This window comes from Scyliorhinus canicula, chromosome 10 (assembly GCF_902713615.1).
Source record: "Scyliorhinus canicula chromosome 10, sScyCan1.1, whole genome shotgun sequence".
Classification (NCBI taxonomy): domain Eukaryota; kingdom Metazoa; phylum Chordata; class Chondrichthyes; order Carcharhiniformes; family Scyliorhinidae; genus Scyliorhinus; species Scyliorhinus canicula.
Genome location: NC_052155.1, coordinates 6262438 through 6279881, shown reverse-complemented (window position 1 = coordinate 6279881; position 17444 = coordinate 6262438). Strand labels below are relative to the sequence as shown.

Here is a 17444-nt window from a genome sequence, read left to right as displayed (position 1 = left end):
TCCCGGCAGGTCGAGAGGCCCTCCCTGCTTCGGGGGTGTTCCTGCAGCCTGGTGCCCCCCCCCCCCCTCCCCCTCTGCCGTATGCACTAAAGAGTGATACCCCCCACCCCTCCCCCCAGGCACAGCCCCCGTGATGACCCCCCCAGGCTTAATCACACCCCTGCCCCAGGCTTAATCACACCCCTGCCCCAGGCTTAATCACACCCCTGCCCCAGTACCTTTAGAAATGGAGATCCTGCTCTCAAGAGATGCTGACCAATCAGAGGACTGGTGAGTGTTCAGTCCCTGCAGCCCCTGGTGAGGAGGCAACAATGGAGGCCCCAGAAGAGAGGTCAGTGGAGTGGGCTTTTCGAGGCAAGATAGACAGGCTCCAGCGATGGGAGGGGCAGTGGAACGACGGGAGGGGCAGGGGAGTGCCAGGAATTTGTGAGGAGGTGTTTGTGTGTCTTTCTGCAGAGGCAGGCCTGGCTACTGGTTGGATCCTCCTTGGGGCCCACTCAGGATGGACATCTCACTGAGCCCACTGGGAGGGTGTATCCATCAGGGTTCACCTGGCAGCCACTTAATTGACCACTTACAGGCCTCAAGCGTGCTCGGGGTGGAAAGGCAGACCTCATCCACCCCTGCCCCAGGCTTAATCACACCCTGCCTCAGGCTTAATCACACCCTGCCTCAGGCTTAATCACACCCCTGCCCCAGGCTTAATCACACCCCTGCCCCAGGCTTAATCACACCCCTGCCCCAGGCGTAATCACCCCCTGCCCCAGGCTTAATCACACCCCTGCCCCAGGCTTAATCACACCCCCTGCCCCTCGGCCCGCACCTGAGAGAGAGGGGACGCAACTACGGGCATTAAATGGCAAGCAGACATTCGGACTTTGCCTGGGATGACCAATATGGTGAGGGCAACAATCCAATGAAGGGTGGAAAATGTGCCCCTGCAGACAATGGACCAATCCGAGGCCTTCGCGCTTGAAAGGCGAGTAAAAGCCATTGGGGGTAAGTGAGGGAGAGGGTATTCAAAATGGCCACGTCGTTAACTTATTAAAATATAAACAAAAACATGGGTTTTGCTGCCTGGTCATCACGGGGGCTGTGCCTGGGGAGGGGGTGTGGGGTATCACTCTATAGTGCAGATGGGGGGGAGGGGGCAGCAGGCTGCAGGAACACCCCCGAAGCAGGGAGGGCCTCTCGACCTGCTGGGAACACTGGCCCACACAACCCCACCCAACCATCCTGCCTTCTGACAGCCAGCCCCAGTGCAGGATGGGTGGGGGTTATGGGGGAATAGGCCGGGGTAGTGGGCCCAGGAGTCTGCTCCTTCAGAGAGTCGGTATAGACTCGATGGGCCTCCTCCTGCACTGTCGGAATTCTATGGAAACCGACCCCCACTGCCTGTAAGAACCTGGAGGGCAAGTGGAAAACCCCAGTTGGTCACACTGACCTCTTGAACCAGCCAGGACGGCTACCTGCTGTGGGCAGCCCAGCTGCCCACACGCCGCGCCCACCCCCCTCCAACCCGCTTCCGCTTGTCTGAACTGTGTCAAGTCCGCAGAAGAGGACGGGTACGCTCGGGCTCCACGCTCTCCTGAGTCCAGAGGGCGATCAAAGGAGCCATAGCTGGTGCCAAGGCCCCGTGGTTGGGGGAGGGGGGGGGGGGGGGTGAGAAGGGGACTCCACCTGCCTGCTCTAAACCCTGCCTCACTTCCCTGCCCACTGAACCCCCCCCCCCCCTCTTTCGAAAGGTGCCTGAGCCGCCTGGTGTGTTTCGCAGGGATCGCTGAACCTCCTCCGGCCTGCGAGCAGAGAGGAGACAGAGGCAGGAAGGCAGCATTTCCATAAGCCAATTATTTTTCCGGAGCCCGGGAAAGAAAAAAAAAACCCAACCCATAATATCAGACAATCGCGTATCTTTGAATAATTAGGCTGTCCTTGCCAATTAACAAGTAGAAACCGTAATTAAAATATTATAGAAAAGATGTAATTTATATTGCATTATGTGCCAATCACTTGAATGAAAGATAGTCGTTAAAGGTTGCGCCTGATATGTGCTTTACCTTTAACACATGCTAAACCAGTTTTAAGATTTGTAAATTATGTAATTTAATTTCCATTAACTTCATTATAATCTGCTGAATGTGCCAATTATAGAGATGAATGAAATGTCTGCCTTAAGCAATTAAACTGTCAGTGAATTGCAGGTTTTTTGACAATGGCAAAGTGCTGGGATGAAGCGGTAAAATTAAATTGGCGGCTTTGATGTTCATTGCCCAAGCATTTTAACCCTTTGCGCGCAGGAAGCCCACTGACGAGTACTCAGGACATGCCTGGAGCTTACAGGCAACCATACCGTCGCAGAACTGTTAACGCCCACTGACGATTGTTCAGCTGTAATGTTCCCTTTTATTTGTCCGGCTTGTGGGCGTGGCTGCCTAGGCCAGCATTCGTTATCCACACAGAGGGTTGGGAATCTGGGGAATTCCTCGCCCAGTGAAGCAGTTGAGGCGACCTGGTCGAACGTTTTTGAGGCAGAGATAGATTTTTGGACGGAGAGGGAATTAAGGGTTGCGGGCTGGAAAGTGGAGCTGAGTCCAGAAAGAAAATCAGCCTTGATCTCATTGAATGGCGGAGCAGGCTCGAGGGGCCCAGATGACCGACTCCTGCTCCTCGTTCTCATGTCCTTAGGTAACTGCCCTTGGAGAGGTGGGGGGGGAGGGGGGTGAGCCACCATCTTGAACCCCTCACAGTCCCTGTGGTGTAGGTAGTCCCACTGTGCTGTTAGGGAGGGATTTTGCCCCAGCGACAGTGAAGGAGCGGCCGATATATTTCCAAGTCAGGATGGTGAGTGACTTGGGGGGGGGGGACCTCCAGGTGGTGGGGTTCCATATCCCCCCCCCCCTTGTCGAGACGGACAGTCAGTGGTGGAGAAGGCTAAATGCACCAGATAGTGGATCAGCAATTTAGTAGGAGGAGTCCGCAAAGGAGAGTCAAAAAAATGGTTTACTTCCGCATTTCCCACAATGCCCGTTTTGTTGGGGGGGTGTTACCGCTGGCCACTGACCCCTGGCGGAGGGTGGGGGGTTACCGCTGGCCACTGATCCCTGGCCGGGGGGGGGGGGAAGGAGGTGGGTACTGCTGGCCACTGACCCCTGGCGGGGGGGGGGGAGGTGGGTACTGCTGGCCACTGACCCCTGGGGAGGGGGGGTTACCGCTGGCCACTGACCCCTGGCCGGGGGGGGGGGGGGGGGGGGGGAGGTGGGTACTGCTGGCCACTGACCCCTGGGGAGGGGGGGGTTACCGCTGGCCACTGACCCCTGGCGGGGGGGGGGAGGTGGGTAATGCTGGCCACTGACCCCTGGCCGGGGGGGAGGGGGGGGGGGGGAAGGAGGTGGGTACTGCTGGCCACTGACCCCTGGGGAGGCGGGGTTACCGCTGGCCACTGACCCCTGGTGGGGGGGGGGGAGGTGGGTACTGCTGGCCACTGACCCCTGGGTGAGGGGGGGTTACCGCTGGCTACTGACCCCTGGCCGGGGGGGGGGGGGGGAAGGAGGTGGGTACTGCTGGCCACTGACCCCTGGCGGGGGGGGGAGGTGGGTACTGCTGGCCACTGAACCCTGGGGAGGGGGGGTTACCGCTGGCCACTGACCCCTGGCGGGGGGGGGAGGTGGGTACTGCTGGCCACTGACCCCTGGGGAGGGGGGGGGGGAGGTGGGTACTGCTGCTGGCCACTGACCCCATCTGGCTGTAGGGGGGGGGTCCCCATCTGGCTGTAGTGGGTGGGGGGAGGGTCCCCACCTGGCTGTAGGGGGAGGTGGGGGGAGGGTCCCCACCTGGCTGTAGGGGGAGGTGGGGGGAGGGTCCCCACCTGGCTGTAGCGGGAGGGGGGGGGTCCCACCTGGCTGTAGCAGCCCTTGGCCAACGGGCCCAGTAGTGACAGAGTTGGGGCCCCAGTTCCTGGGGTCCCAGTCCTAAGGGGTGCTGTTGGTCGAATGGGGACCGTCCTACACAGTCACCTCTATCGCTGACCCCCCCTGGAGCTCCTTCGCTGCACTCTCCTGTGAGAAGGAGATCTCGACGGGATTTTTTAGGTCCAGCAACGGCTCGGCCAGCAATCTCCGCTGGGTCGGCAGATTATTTCCTCTGCGTACAAGTTTGTCCTGTCGCATTTCGGGTAGGGGTGGCCCATATTCGCAAAACTCTGTCAATTTGCGCAATCGCGCCAAAAAACTCGGCAACGACACTCCTGGGGTCGTTCCTCTTGCCGCATTAAGTTGGTACCTCTGTACGGTAACCAACGGCTAGGAGTCGTAGCAGTTTCCCACGGGCGCCACTAGCTCTTCGAACGTCGTGGAGTCTGGTGCCGTGGGACATGTTAAATTCTTTATGGCAGTGAAAGTGGGAGCCCCTCAGGCGATCGTCCCCAACGATAGCGTTCACCTTACAAAATAGCACACACGCTCCATGTACTGAGTCCAATCCAGTCCTCTACACCTGGACTGACTGCATCGAGCCTGCCACAGAGCGGCAGTGGAGAGCGGTGGCTGTACTCCCAAGTGGTTAGCAGCTTCGAATGTTGTTCACCTTTATCCTCATCGCCAATTTAGTAGTCATGGAGGGGTCCGGAATGGAGAGTCAAAGAATGGTTAATTTCCAAAAGGGAAATGGTCACGGGTCCCAGTCGGGACGGCTCCTACCTGGGCCGACTCTAATGGCCACGAATTAACGAGCCCGGTGAGGAACTTCCGCCCCTCACGATGGAACTCGTACTCCACAAAGCTCACAGGGAGATTCATCGGGTCATCGTCGCGGGGGTCATAACAAGCAACAACTTGTATTCATTTAGCTTGACGCTTTGCTCAATGTGAGAGAGAGAATATGTTTTACGGCCGGCGGTGGGTTCCCTTCTGGGCTTTTTATTGAGCATGTGCTTTGAAGATGAAGAAAATACGGGACAGGGGATCACTGAAACCTGGCCAGTGTGACATCGTTGCCTCTGTGAGGGCGGCAGAGTGGTTAGCACTGTGGGCTCACGGCGCCGAGGTCCCAGGTTCGATCCCGGCTCTGAGTCACTGTCCGTGTGGAGTTTGCACATTCTCCCCGTGTCTGCGTGGGTTTCGCCCCCACAACCCAAAAGATGTGCAGGGCGGGTGGATTGAACAGGTTAAAATTGCCCCTTAAATGGGGAAAAAAAATAATTATGTACTCTAAATTTATTTTTAAAATATCATTGCCTCTGTGTCCTCCTTTTCCTCTCCCTCCTCTTGATTCTTCTCTGACCTCCATCCTCCCCTTGCCTTCCTCCTTCACCGTATACATAGTTGCAGGAGGAGGCCATTCGGCCCTTCGAGCCTGCTCAGTCAGTCATTACGATCATGGCTGATCGTCCAACTCAGTAGCTTTTGCCACCCCCCCCCCCCCCCCCCCCCAATCCTTTGATCCCCTTTGCCCCAGGTGCTCTATCTAATTTCTTCTTGAAGACGTACAATGTTTTGGCCTCAACTGTTTTCTGTGGTGCTGAATTCCACAGGCTGACCGCTCTCTGGGTGATGAAATTTCTCCTAATCTCTGTCCGAAATGGTCTACCCCGTATCCTCAGACTGTGCCCCCTGGTACTGGGCACCCCCCACCATCGGGAACATCCTTCCTGCATCTACCCTGTCCCCATCGGGAACATCCTTCCTGCATCTACCCTGTCCCCATCGGGAACATCCTTCCTGCATCTACCCTGTCCCCATCGGGAACATCCTTCCTGCATCTACCCTGTCCAGCCCTGTTAGAATGTTATAGGTTTCTGTGAGATGCCCTCCCTCATTCTTCTGAACTCCAGCAAATACAATCCTGACCGATTCAATCTCTCCTCATATGACAGTCCCGCCATCCCAGGAATCAGCCTGGTAAACCTTCGCTGCACTCCCTCCATAGCAGGAGCTTCAGAGAAGGAGACCAAAACTGCCCACAATATTCCAAGGCCCTGTATAATTGCAGCAAGACGTCCCTGCTCCCTGTCCAAAGATGTGCAGGTTAGGGGGGGTTAAGGGGATAGGGTGGGGGGGGGGGGCGTCAGTGGGCATAGGAAGGGTGGCTTTTTCAGAGGGTCGGTGCAGACTCAATGGGCAGAAAGGCCTCCTTCTACATTGTAGAAATTCGTTGGTTCTGCTCGAATCCTCTCTCTGCGAAGGCCAGCAAACCATTTGCCTTCTTTGCTGCCGGCTGCACCTGCCCACTCTGGTGAACCTTCGCTGCACTCCCATCGCCGGCAGCCATATCCTTGGGGCTGAGGAGACGAAAACTCCATTCCGTACTCCAGCTGTGGCCCAATCTCGCTCCGATACAACCTTACTGACATCATCCGGGGCAGCCTGTCAACAACTCGGTGTCTGGAGAGCGGAATCGCTCTCCACCACCACGACCACCTGCATTCGTATAGCGCCTTCAATGTAGAGAAACATCCCAAGGTGCTTAACGGGAGTGATTATCAAACACAATTTGACACTTGAGTCGCGAAAAATAGATATTCTGACAAGTGGTGAAAGGTTCGGATTGAGTGCTTAGTTTTGAGGATTGTCCCACAGGAAGAGGGCGAGGTTCAGGGATGGAGTTCCAAAGTTTCGTACCCAGATAGCTGGAGGCTGGCGGGGTGATTAAAATCGGGAATGCCCAAGGGGCCGGACATGGAGGAGCACAGAGGTCTCCGAGGGTGGTGGGACTGCGGGAGATTGCAGAGCGAGGGAGAGGCGAGGGATTTGAACATGAGGATGAAAATGTTCGACTTTGCTGGTCCCAGCGACGCCAGTCTTCGTTCCTGAACCACACGAGAGTCAGCGAGGCAGCTGCAGAGTGTGAACCATCACCTCCTTACCACACAGGGCAAAAATCAGCCAAGGATCACACTCTCGATCGCTGTCTGGGAAGTCATTGTGGAAAATGAGATTGAGTGCGAATGAATAAATGAGAAGGAGCGAAACCGAGCTCCAGTCAGAGTCTAACTTCACACATAATTGCCTCCTTCTGTGCTGTTTGATTGTACTGTGTGATGTAAATTGCTTTGCGGTCCTGATTTCAACACGTGGAGCATTAGAGTTTAAAATTGAGATTTAATTGTAAAATCAAGATATCACGGTTTGAAGACCAGCTCAGTTCTGCTTCCTGTTTTCCCTTTTCACTGTGTCCTTTGATTACGTGCTTCCGAACTGCAAATTGATTTCTTAATAAAGTTATTCTGGTTTGAAACCATAATGGAAACCTCTTTTTAAAAAAAAAAAAATCATTTGAACACGGGAGTACTTGGTTCAGAGAGCAGCAGTTTTAACAGATTATTTGCTTCACGTGCTCTCCAAAGCCAACGAGAACTGCTTCAATCACCACCGCTGGTGACACATCATTAGCAGCAGGAGTGGGCCATTCGGCCCCTAGATCCTGCTCTGCTATACAGTAGCATCCTGGCTAACCTCGTACCTCAGTCATCGCCTTCCTGCGCTTTCCCCATATTCTTTGGTGTCCAGGGCTGAAGGTTGATAGATGTTTTTTTGGAGGTGGCCAATTATTGAGCGTCCACTGTTCCCTGGGGTGGAGTGTTGCAAAGGGTTTGTGGCCCTCTTGACCTAGTTCAGATCAGGGGATGGGAATTTCCCCCCCCCCACCCCATTCTGGTGTCGGAGGCGACTCGCCGACGTCTGCGGCCTCTTGTGTTGCTCACCTGTCCCGCCGCCGGAGGCAAAACATGACGTCGCTGATTGTGTGTGGCGCGCCATGGCGCGGACACGGTGGCGTCGAAGTACTCCCACTGAAGTAGCAATCCAGAGTCTGGGGACACGGGTTCAAATCCCACCCTGGAAGCCGGTGAAATTTAAATCACCAGTGTCCGGCAAGGAAGGAAGTCTGCTGTCCTTCCCTGGTCTGGCCTATCCTGGCAGGTTGACTCTTTATTAGGCCTAACAAGCCACTCGGACCCAGAGCAACTAGGGATTGGCAACAGCCGCTGGTCTTGTCAGTGATGTCCACATCACAGGAAAGAATGAAAGGAAATGAGTGCAATGTTCTTGTCAGATGGCCGAATATCGCCATTCTTTTTCTTTACACATACCATGGAATTTACCCAATCGGTAGGTTCTTCTACCTTTCTGGATACTTTTAATTTTGTCATTCTGCCGAGCTCCTTTTCGAGGCGCTGCCGAAGAGGTGCAGGTACTCTTCTTGGTGCCTGTATCACAGGTTTTGCGTCCTCTTTGAGTTGTATCTTGTCGGTGAATGGTAGTGTATCAAAACCTGTGAACACATCGCTGAATTTGCCGCTACTGTTCTCAGAATTGTTGGAGTACTGCTCCAATCCGTTGTGGATGCTATATACCAACTGCACTGGACCTAATTCTTCACAGGGCTGGTCACCTAATAATGAATCCAAGCCCTCGGATACAATACAGAATGGGACGGAATAAACTGGGTTCATCACCACCACAGTCAGGTCACAAGCACCATGCCATTTAAAGCTTGAACCATTATAGTCTCTGAGATATTTTGTGATTTCTTCGAATCGGCTGAACTTTTAGATTTTTAAAACCAGTCATGCTGATTAAATTGGCTTTGGCACCAGTGTCTAACTTCAGTCGGACCACTGCACCGCTCGCTTCAAGTTGTGGCAGCCATTTGTCCTCATCAACCGCATTCATTTTAAATGGAGCATCAGTTTGCATTTTATTTAAGTGCTGGAGAATATTTTGACGTTTCCTAAAAATTCTTCTTCTCTGTTACTGCAACAAACAATGATGTTTAATCACTGCAGACTGTATCTTCCATTTTGCTGACTGATCTGGGTTTAAGCTGAGAGTAGCAATTCTGAGCAAAGTGACTTTTTCCTTCGAATCTGGAACAAAACTTGCCAAACGCTGGGCACTGCCTTAATTGGTACCTTTGACCACATCTTTCGCACAGAAATACTTTGTCCTGACCTTTAACCTGTTTGTTGGTGTGCGAGGAACTGCAGAAATTTCCTGTCTTTTTTTCAGACGTTTCCCGCCTTTTTGGAAAAAGGGCGGCAACCGGAGTGCTTTCCTCCAAGAAGACGCCGCCATGACTGAGAAATATTTTGGAATGCTGTGCTGTTAGCTCGTGAGCCTGACAAATCTTAAGTGTTTGCTCCACAGAGAGCTCCGATTCGCTCAGCAACCATTCGCTCAGCTTATCTTCATTCACACCAAACACAATCTGGTCATGAATCATGGCAGATTCCACTGCAGAAAAATTACAGGTTTTAGCTATTAACTTTAAATCAGTGATGAACTGATCTCTGGACTCTCGTCTTCTGTTAACATGGTCGAAACACACAGCGTTCCTAAATTTCATTCTTTCTGAGGGTGCAGTGGGCATCAAACCTTCGAATTACATCATTAGATTTTTTACTATCTTCACCGTTTGCAAATTTAATCATATTAAACAGCAATTGCTTCGGGCCCTGCCGCTGTTAGAGACATCGCTACCGTATGCGAATCTGATTGATCTCCTAAATTTACTGCAGTGAGAAACCGATTAAATTGTTGTTTAAACACACGACAGTTGCTGTCCACATGAGATCTGAGAATCAAAGGTGGTTTCAGTGACTCCATGTTGCAAATCTTGGCAGTCTGCAAAATCTTCAAATCTCTGTGGACCTCGTGGCAGGCTTGTTTTTCCTCAGTGCTTAATACCATCCAGCCCTGGTACCATGTAACGTTCTTGTCGGAAGGCCTGATTTATATTACAAGAACACTTGTAGCTTAAGCTATAAACGATTTATTAACATTAACTGTGGGTCAAGTGAATACAAAATAACAGTATGAACATGCACAAGCCATTATCTCCCAGCTCCTGAATCATTTTGAGGTCACCTGACTCTTAACAGCCACTTATATGCAAATGAGACTCCTAGTGGTCAGTCAGTGAACTACAACACAACCATGATATCACTACAATGAGGGCCGGATTCCTCCGGTCACCTGCTGATGGTGGGAGTCACCGGTTCCTCTGGCAGCGCACCCGCTCTCGCGGGTTTCCCGGTGGCATGGGGGGGGGGGGCTTCAATGGGAAATCCCATTGACTGCGGAGAGAATGGAGTATCCCATCACCAGCAAAGGGCATGTCGCCTCCCACTGCCGAGATGGAGGTGGCCGGGGGGGGGGGGGGGACAGGACGGGACCGGGAAATCCCGCCCAAGATTTACTTTGGCCTCTAAAGGAAGCTGGGAAAATATCTAACACGACAATTGTTGTCCATGTTGTCAGGGTAGAGGGTTTGGAATCTAAAGCAGGTTCATCAATGTAGAGTCATTAGTAAGGTAGAGTTTAGTCACGAGACAGGAAGATCCTTCATTTGAAGACCGAATGGCAGAAGGAGGACAGAATTCCCAGGGATCGGTATTTAAGGAAAAGAAGGGGCTAAGCCGTCAACAGGAATAGAACCAGCGAAGAATATTTAAGGCTCATTAGACCAACTGAGTTGTAACTTTGTGATGGTTTCAATTTGGGCCTCAGGCGTTTCTTTTGTTGGGTGAGGTTGGATGAAGTTAATATAGAATGACCGGTATTGTCTTTTTGTGATGGAACAGATTTGCCTGCATTCTTCAGTATTCTATACATGAAAACTAATTATTTTCCCCAGTTAAGCTGCCACCTGTGCTCAGGTTATAACTGCCTCCTCCAATCACCAATCCCCAATTCAGATTCTTCCGTGACCCTCAACCCTCCTGATGTCGGTAACCGTCTCCAGCCCCAACAACCCTCCGGGATCTCTGCTCTCCCGCAGTTCTGGCCTGTGAAACGTGCCTGATTCCCGTCACCTCATCATTGCCGGCTGCGCCTTCAACAACTTCCCCAAAACCGGCCCATCTCTCCCTTTTCCTCCTCCAAGACGCTCTTTGAAAGGTACCTCTTTGACCGGGCTTTCGGCCACCTGCCTCAGTATCGCCTTGCGCCGCTCGGTGTTGGGATTCTGGTTGGTAATAGCCCCTGTGAAATGCCGCCGGTGCGTTTTGCTGTGAGGTGCCACATAAAGGCAAATTGTCATTGTCCTTCACTTGTAAAGTGATGGCTTCATGTCCTGAATGTTGACATGTCTCTGGGCATAACTGTCAGCTCACTGTGCAGAGCCGAGGCTTCACGTACAGCAAATGCCAAGATGTGCCCTCCCGGTATGCAGCTTCGCTCGTCTGCCAGACTGGTGTATTTATTATCACAGAGAGCCAGTTGAGCTCCTAATTGGTCTGAGCGAAGAGTTGATTTGAATTTGTAATGAAACCGGACGACATCTTCATTAGAAATGTATCATTTGGGGCAGCTCCGAAGTACAGGCAGCGGCTTTCTAGCCTCCCAGCCAGATGGTGGTGAGTCTGTGTCCCAGGTCTGCCTGTCACTCGAACCCGCTCTCGCTCTGTCAAAATAAAGCACGCGCTCTGTTGGTTCCAGGGCTGGCCACGAGATGGGGTGCCGGGCAGGGGGTGGGTGTGGGCGAGGTGTTTGGTCAGCTGAGGGGTGTTTGCTTTTAATTTAACCGAATGGCCACATTTTTTTCACAGGCCCAACCAAAGGGGTTCACAGCGAATCACCGAATTTGCAGTGCAGAAGAAGGCCATTCGGCCCATTGACTCTGCACCGGCCCTTGGAAAGAGCACTCTACTCAAGCGCGCACGTCCACCCTATCCCCATAATCCAACCTAACCTTTTTGGACACTTAAGGGGCAACTTAGCATGGCCAAATGGGTGCTCTGGTTCCCTCCCACAAGTCCCGAAAGACGTGTTGTTAGGTGAATTGGACATTCAGAATTCTCACTCCATGTACCCGAACAGGCGACTAGGGGATTTGCACAGTAGCTTCATTGCAATGTTAATTGTGCCAATAAAGATTATCATTATCCATCTAACCTGCACACCTTTGGACTGTGGGAGGAAACCCACGAAGGAGAACGTGCAGACTCCGCACAAACTGTCACCCAAGCCGGGAATTGAACCCCGCTCCCTAGAGCTGTGAAGCAACAGTGCTAGCAACTGTGCTGCCGGTGTGGTACAGTCGGTCGCAGAATCTTTGCAGCGTAGAAGGAGGCCATTTAGTCCATCGAGTCTGCGCTGCCTCCCTTTTTAAATTTAGAGTACCCAATTCATTTTTTCCAATTAAGGGGCAGTTTAGTGTGGCCAATCCACCTACTCTGCACATCTTTGGGTTGTGGGGGTGAAACCCACGCAGACACGGGGAGAATGTGCAAACTCCACACGGACAGTGACCCAGAGCCGGGATCGAACCTGGGACCTCAGCGCCGCGAGGCCGCAGTGCTAACCCACTGCGCCACCGTGCCGCCCTTCTGCACTGCCTCCCTGACAGAGCAGTCTGACTGAATCCCACAGCCCCTAACCTCACACATTTATTATAGATTAGGAAACAATTACGCAAAGAATGGCCATTCAGCCCAACTCATCTGTCGTTGTTTATGCTCCACACGAGCCTCATCCATCCCGACTTCATCTCACCCCCATCAACCTATCATTTGTGGGCCGACAGTGGTAGTGGTGTAGTGGTAATGTCGTTGTCGTGCTCATCCAGAGGCCCAGGGTAATGTGTCGGTGACACGGGTTCAAATCCCACCATGGCAGCTGGCCAGATTTAAATTCAATTCATAAAATCTGGAATTTTTGAAGACTCGTCTTTGATTACTCTATCTGGCTCACTAATATCCTTCAGGGAAGGGACTCTGCTATCCATACCTGACCTGGCATGTGACCCTTAACCTGCCGCTGTGAAATGGCCCAAGCAAGCCACTTAGTCCAAGGGCAATTAGGGATGGGCAGCCAAGGACAAATGCTGGTCCACAACCCCTGAGAGAATAACAAATAATCCTTCTATTTCTATTATCCAGGGGATATGGACTTAAGGTAAGGGGCAGGAGGTTTAGAGGGAATTTGAAGATCACAGGCCCTCATAACATTTCAGAAATATTTAGATGTGAACTGGCGATCCCAAGTCCTGCAAGGCTAAGGGCCAAGTGCCCAGGCACACGCGATGTGCTGAAGGGACTTTTCTGGGCTATAGACCTCGATGACTCTCGATTCTCCTGAAATGGATCTCTGCTTTTCACCTCAACTATTCGCTGTGGTGGCAAGTTCCACATTCTCACCACTGCGGGGAAAGAGATTTTCTCCTGAGTTCCTTTTGGGATTGACGAGTGTCTGTCGCATATTCAAAGCCCCCTACCCCTCCACCATTGGAAACGTTCTATCTTTGTTCAGTCCATCAAACCTGTTCTTGACTTCCCAGCCCTCCCGACAGTCTTGTCATTCCGACAGAAACTCGCCCAGCCCAACCCTCATCAATAAACTATCAAACAATGATGTGGAGATGCCGGCGTTGGACTGGGGTGAGCACAGTAAGAAGTCTGACAACACCAGGTTAAAGCTTTGTTTCAAATCACTAGCTTTCCGAGCGCTGCTCCTTCCTCAGCTGAGGTGTTTTGGATTGGGGAAAGAGGCAGGGGAATGGCACCAAGTCATGTTGCTCGTTTGGACGGCCCACACAGACAGGATGGGCCAGGTGAGAAAAATAGATTCAGTAGAAACTTTCAACAGGAATTTGGATGGCTGTGCGAAAGAGAAACATTTGCGGGACTCTGGCGGAATCGCAAGGGGAATTGGACTAACTGGACAGTTCTCCCAAAGGGCCGGCACAGGTCGAATGGGGAGAATGGCCTCGTTCTGTGCTGTAAGATTCTGCAAGTGAAGGTCAATCAGCGCCTGACACTTTGGCACGGTCTGCTCGAAAATGGAGTCTTAGCCTTGCACCAGGTGGAGTTACCAAGCCTCCTGAAGCTTTGCTGGATGGAGCAATCTCATAGATTCTCCTTTGAGCGGCCCAGGTGAGAAAACCGAGGGGGTGTTTTCATCCCGTTTGTCCCTGGTCAGACTCCCAGTAAAGATCAGGTCAACCTCCCTTCCATAAGGTGATAAGAAATAGGAGCTGAAGGAGGCCATTCAGCCCCTCGAGCCTGCTCCACTATCGTGGCTGATCGGATTGCGGCCTCAACTCCATCCCCATAACCCTCGACTCCCTTATCGATCAAAAATCCATCCCAACCCCTACCTAGCCTCCACTTCCCTCTGGGGCAAGAGAATTTCACAAACTGACCACCCTCTGAGGGAATATAAATCACCTCCATCTTGAAAGGGAGATCTCAACGTTTGAAACTGGGCCTCACTCGTTCTAGATTCTCCCACAAGGAGAAACATAGAAAATAGGAGCAGTAGAAGGCCATTTGGCCCTTCGAGCCTGCTCCTTCATAGCTGATCAGCAAACTCAATTGCCCAATCCCCCCCCCATGGAATTCCTTGCCCAGTGAAGCAGTTGAGGCTCCTTCATTACATGTTTTTAAGATAAAGATAGATAGTTTTTTGAAGAATAAAGGGATTAAGGGTTATGGTGTTCGGGCCGGAAAGTGGAGCTGAGTCCACAAAAGATCAGCCATGATCTCATTGAATGGCGGAGCAGGCTCGAAGGGCCAGATGGCCTACTCCTGCTCCTAGTTCTTATGTTCTTATATCCTTTGATCCCCTTTGCCCCAACTGCTATATCTAACTACTTCTTGAAATTATACAATGTTTTGGCCTCAACTACTTTCTGTGGCAACGAATACCACAGGCCCAGCCATTTCTCCTCATCTCTGTCCTAAATGGTCTACCCCGTATCCTCAGACTGTGACCCCTGGTTTTGGACACCCCCCCCACCATTGGAAACATCCTTCCTGCATCTACCCTGTCCAGTCCTGTTAGAATTTTACAGGTTTCTATGAGATCCCACCTCATTCTTCTGAACTCCAGCGAATACAATCCTAACTGACTCAATCTCTCCTCATACGTCCATCCCGCCATCCCAGGAATCAGTCTGGTAAAACTTTGCTGCACTCCCTTGAGAACAAGAACATCCTTCCTCACATGCCCCCAGTATCCACCCTGTATGCCCCCGTCAGAATTTTCTATGTTTAAATTAGATGCTGGCTTTACAACATGGAAACTAGGAGCAGGAGGAGGCCTTTCAGCCCTTCGAGCCTGCTCCGCCGTTCAATATGATCATTGGATTGGATTTGTTTATTGTCACGTGTACCGAGGTACAGTGAAAAGTATTTTTCTGCGAGCAGCTCAACAGATCATTAAGTACATGGGAAGAAAAGGGAACAAAAGAAAATACATTAGAGGGCAACGCAAGATATACAATGTAACTACATAAGCATTGGCATCGGATGAAGCATCTAGGGGTGTAGTGTTAATGAGGTCAGTCCATAAGAGGGTCGTTCAGGAGTCTGGTGACAGTGGGGAAGAAGCTGTTTTTGAGTCTGTTCGTGCGTGTTCTCAGACTTCTGTATCTCCTGCCCAATGGGAGAAGTTGGAAGAGTGAGTAAGCCGGGTGGGAGGGGTCTTTAATTATGCTGCCCGCTTTCCCCAGGCAGCGGGAGGTGTAGATGGAGTCCATGGATGGGAGGCGGGTTTGTGTGATGGACTGGGCGGTGTTCACAACTCTCTGAAGTTTCTTGCGGTCCTGGGCCGAGCAGTTGCCATACCAGGCTGTGATGCAGCCAGATAGGATGCTTTCTATGATGTATCTGTAAAAGTTGGTAAGGGTTAATGTGGACATGCCGAATTTCCTTAGTGACCTGAGGAAGTATAGGCGCTGTTGTGCTTTCTTGGTGGTAGCGTCGACGTGGGTGGACCAGGACAGATTGTTGGTGATGTGCACCCCTAGGAATTTGAAACTGCTAACCATCTCCATTGATGCTGACAGGGGTGTGGACGGTACTTTGCTTCCTGAAGTCGATGACCAGCTCTTTAGTTTTGCTGGCATTGAGGGATAGATTGTTGTCGCTGCTCCACTCCACTAGGTTCTCTATCTCCCTCCTGTATTCTGACTCGTCGTTATTCGAGATCCGGCCCACTATGGTCGTATCGTCAGCAAACTTTGATCGTGGCTAATCTTCCATCTCAACGCCGTATTCCCGCTTTCTCCCTCCTTCACATCTGGCTCCTTGAGCCTCCCTGAGTTTAACGGTTCCCCCACTGGCGGCGGTGCCTTCCCCTGGGCCAGGGCCCCAATCGGCACCTCTTGTACACACTCCTTAAAACCTACCTCTACAACTGGACCTTTGGTTGCCCTGTAATACCTCTTCATACTGCATGCAATCAAATTTCGTTTGACATTACAGTGAAAGCTGTAACGGACTGGCCTAGTCAGCCAAGCCCACATCCCTTGAATGGATTTTAAAAAAAAATCTTTATTGGACCTGGCACATGTGGGCACTGTACCCTCACTTTGAAGTGGGAGGTTTGTGTACTGTTTGAGAGGGGCGGGGTGAGGGGGGGTTGGGGGGTGCAGTTGGCCTGTGCTCCTCTTGAGAAGGGACTGTGTTTTTGTCCAGTCTGGAATGAACACACCAGTGCTCGGGGAATTTTTCTAAGAGGGGTGGGGGAGAGGCAGAAGTGGAATGTTTAATTTCAGAATCCGGCTGGCTTGCCAAGCTGGGTTTCTGGCGATACCTGTGCCGGCAAGCTGATAAACAGGTTGTGTAAAGCGGGACAGAAACCCCTCTGTATTACGCACAGAGATTTATGGCAATGGAATACAGTTCATGTTTGCTCAGGTGCCAAGCTCAAAATATCTTCCTGTCTGACTTTCCTTGTGTGTGTGTGTGTGTGTGTGTGTGTGTGTGTGGATTATACCAAATGGAGCTGCTTTGTAGGGTTAGCTGGGTGAGGTCCAACTTGTTCTCTGTTTGACTGAAAACACGCCATTGTCAGATGTTGCATTTTTAACGCTTTTGAGGTAGAGGAATCGTGTTGCCGAGAATATTAACAAGCTTTTTTTCCCTTTGCTCTGCTTGAGGAAACGTAGTCTTGTAATTCAAAAAGAAAATCTTTCTTGGCCTTTGACACAGGGGAGTTAAGGGAGATTCCGAGGCAGGCAACATCGATTGTGGGAAAAGATTCTGACACACACACGTCGCACACACATGTCGCACACACACACGTCGCACACACACACGTCGCACACACACACACACGTCACACACACACACACATCGAACACACACACATGCCACACACACACGTCACACACACACACACGTCGCACACACACATGTCGCACACACACACGTCGCACACACGCACACGTCGCACGACCTCCTCCGCAGGCCCCACTTTAATCATTCCAACATAACTGACCGTGCTTTCAGTTGCTTGAGCCCTGAATGTATCGATTTCTCCCCTGGATCCAGCCGACTCTCCCTTTCTCATTTCAGACGCCCATTAAAACCTACCATTTTGTTTACCCAATCCAAATGTTTTCATAAGAGGCTCAGTGTCAAAGTTTAGTTGGTAAAGTTGGTAAAGCTCCTGTGGAGAGGGTGTTTTGCTATGTTACAGGTGCTACATAAATGCTCTGTTGTT

The 17444-nt window shown here is 51.6% G+C and overlaps 1 protein-coding gene across 4 annotated transcripts in view; it reads left to right on the top strand.

The window, feature by feature from the left end:
- The window catches only part of LOC119972209 (zinc finger protein 521), a 505048-nt gene that overhangs the window by 226028 nt on the left and 261576 nt on the right, over positions 1–17444 (top strand). The window lies entirely within an intron of this gene.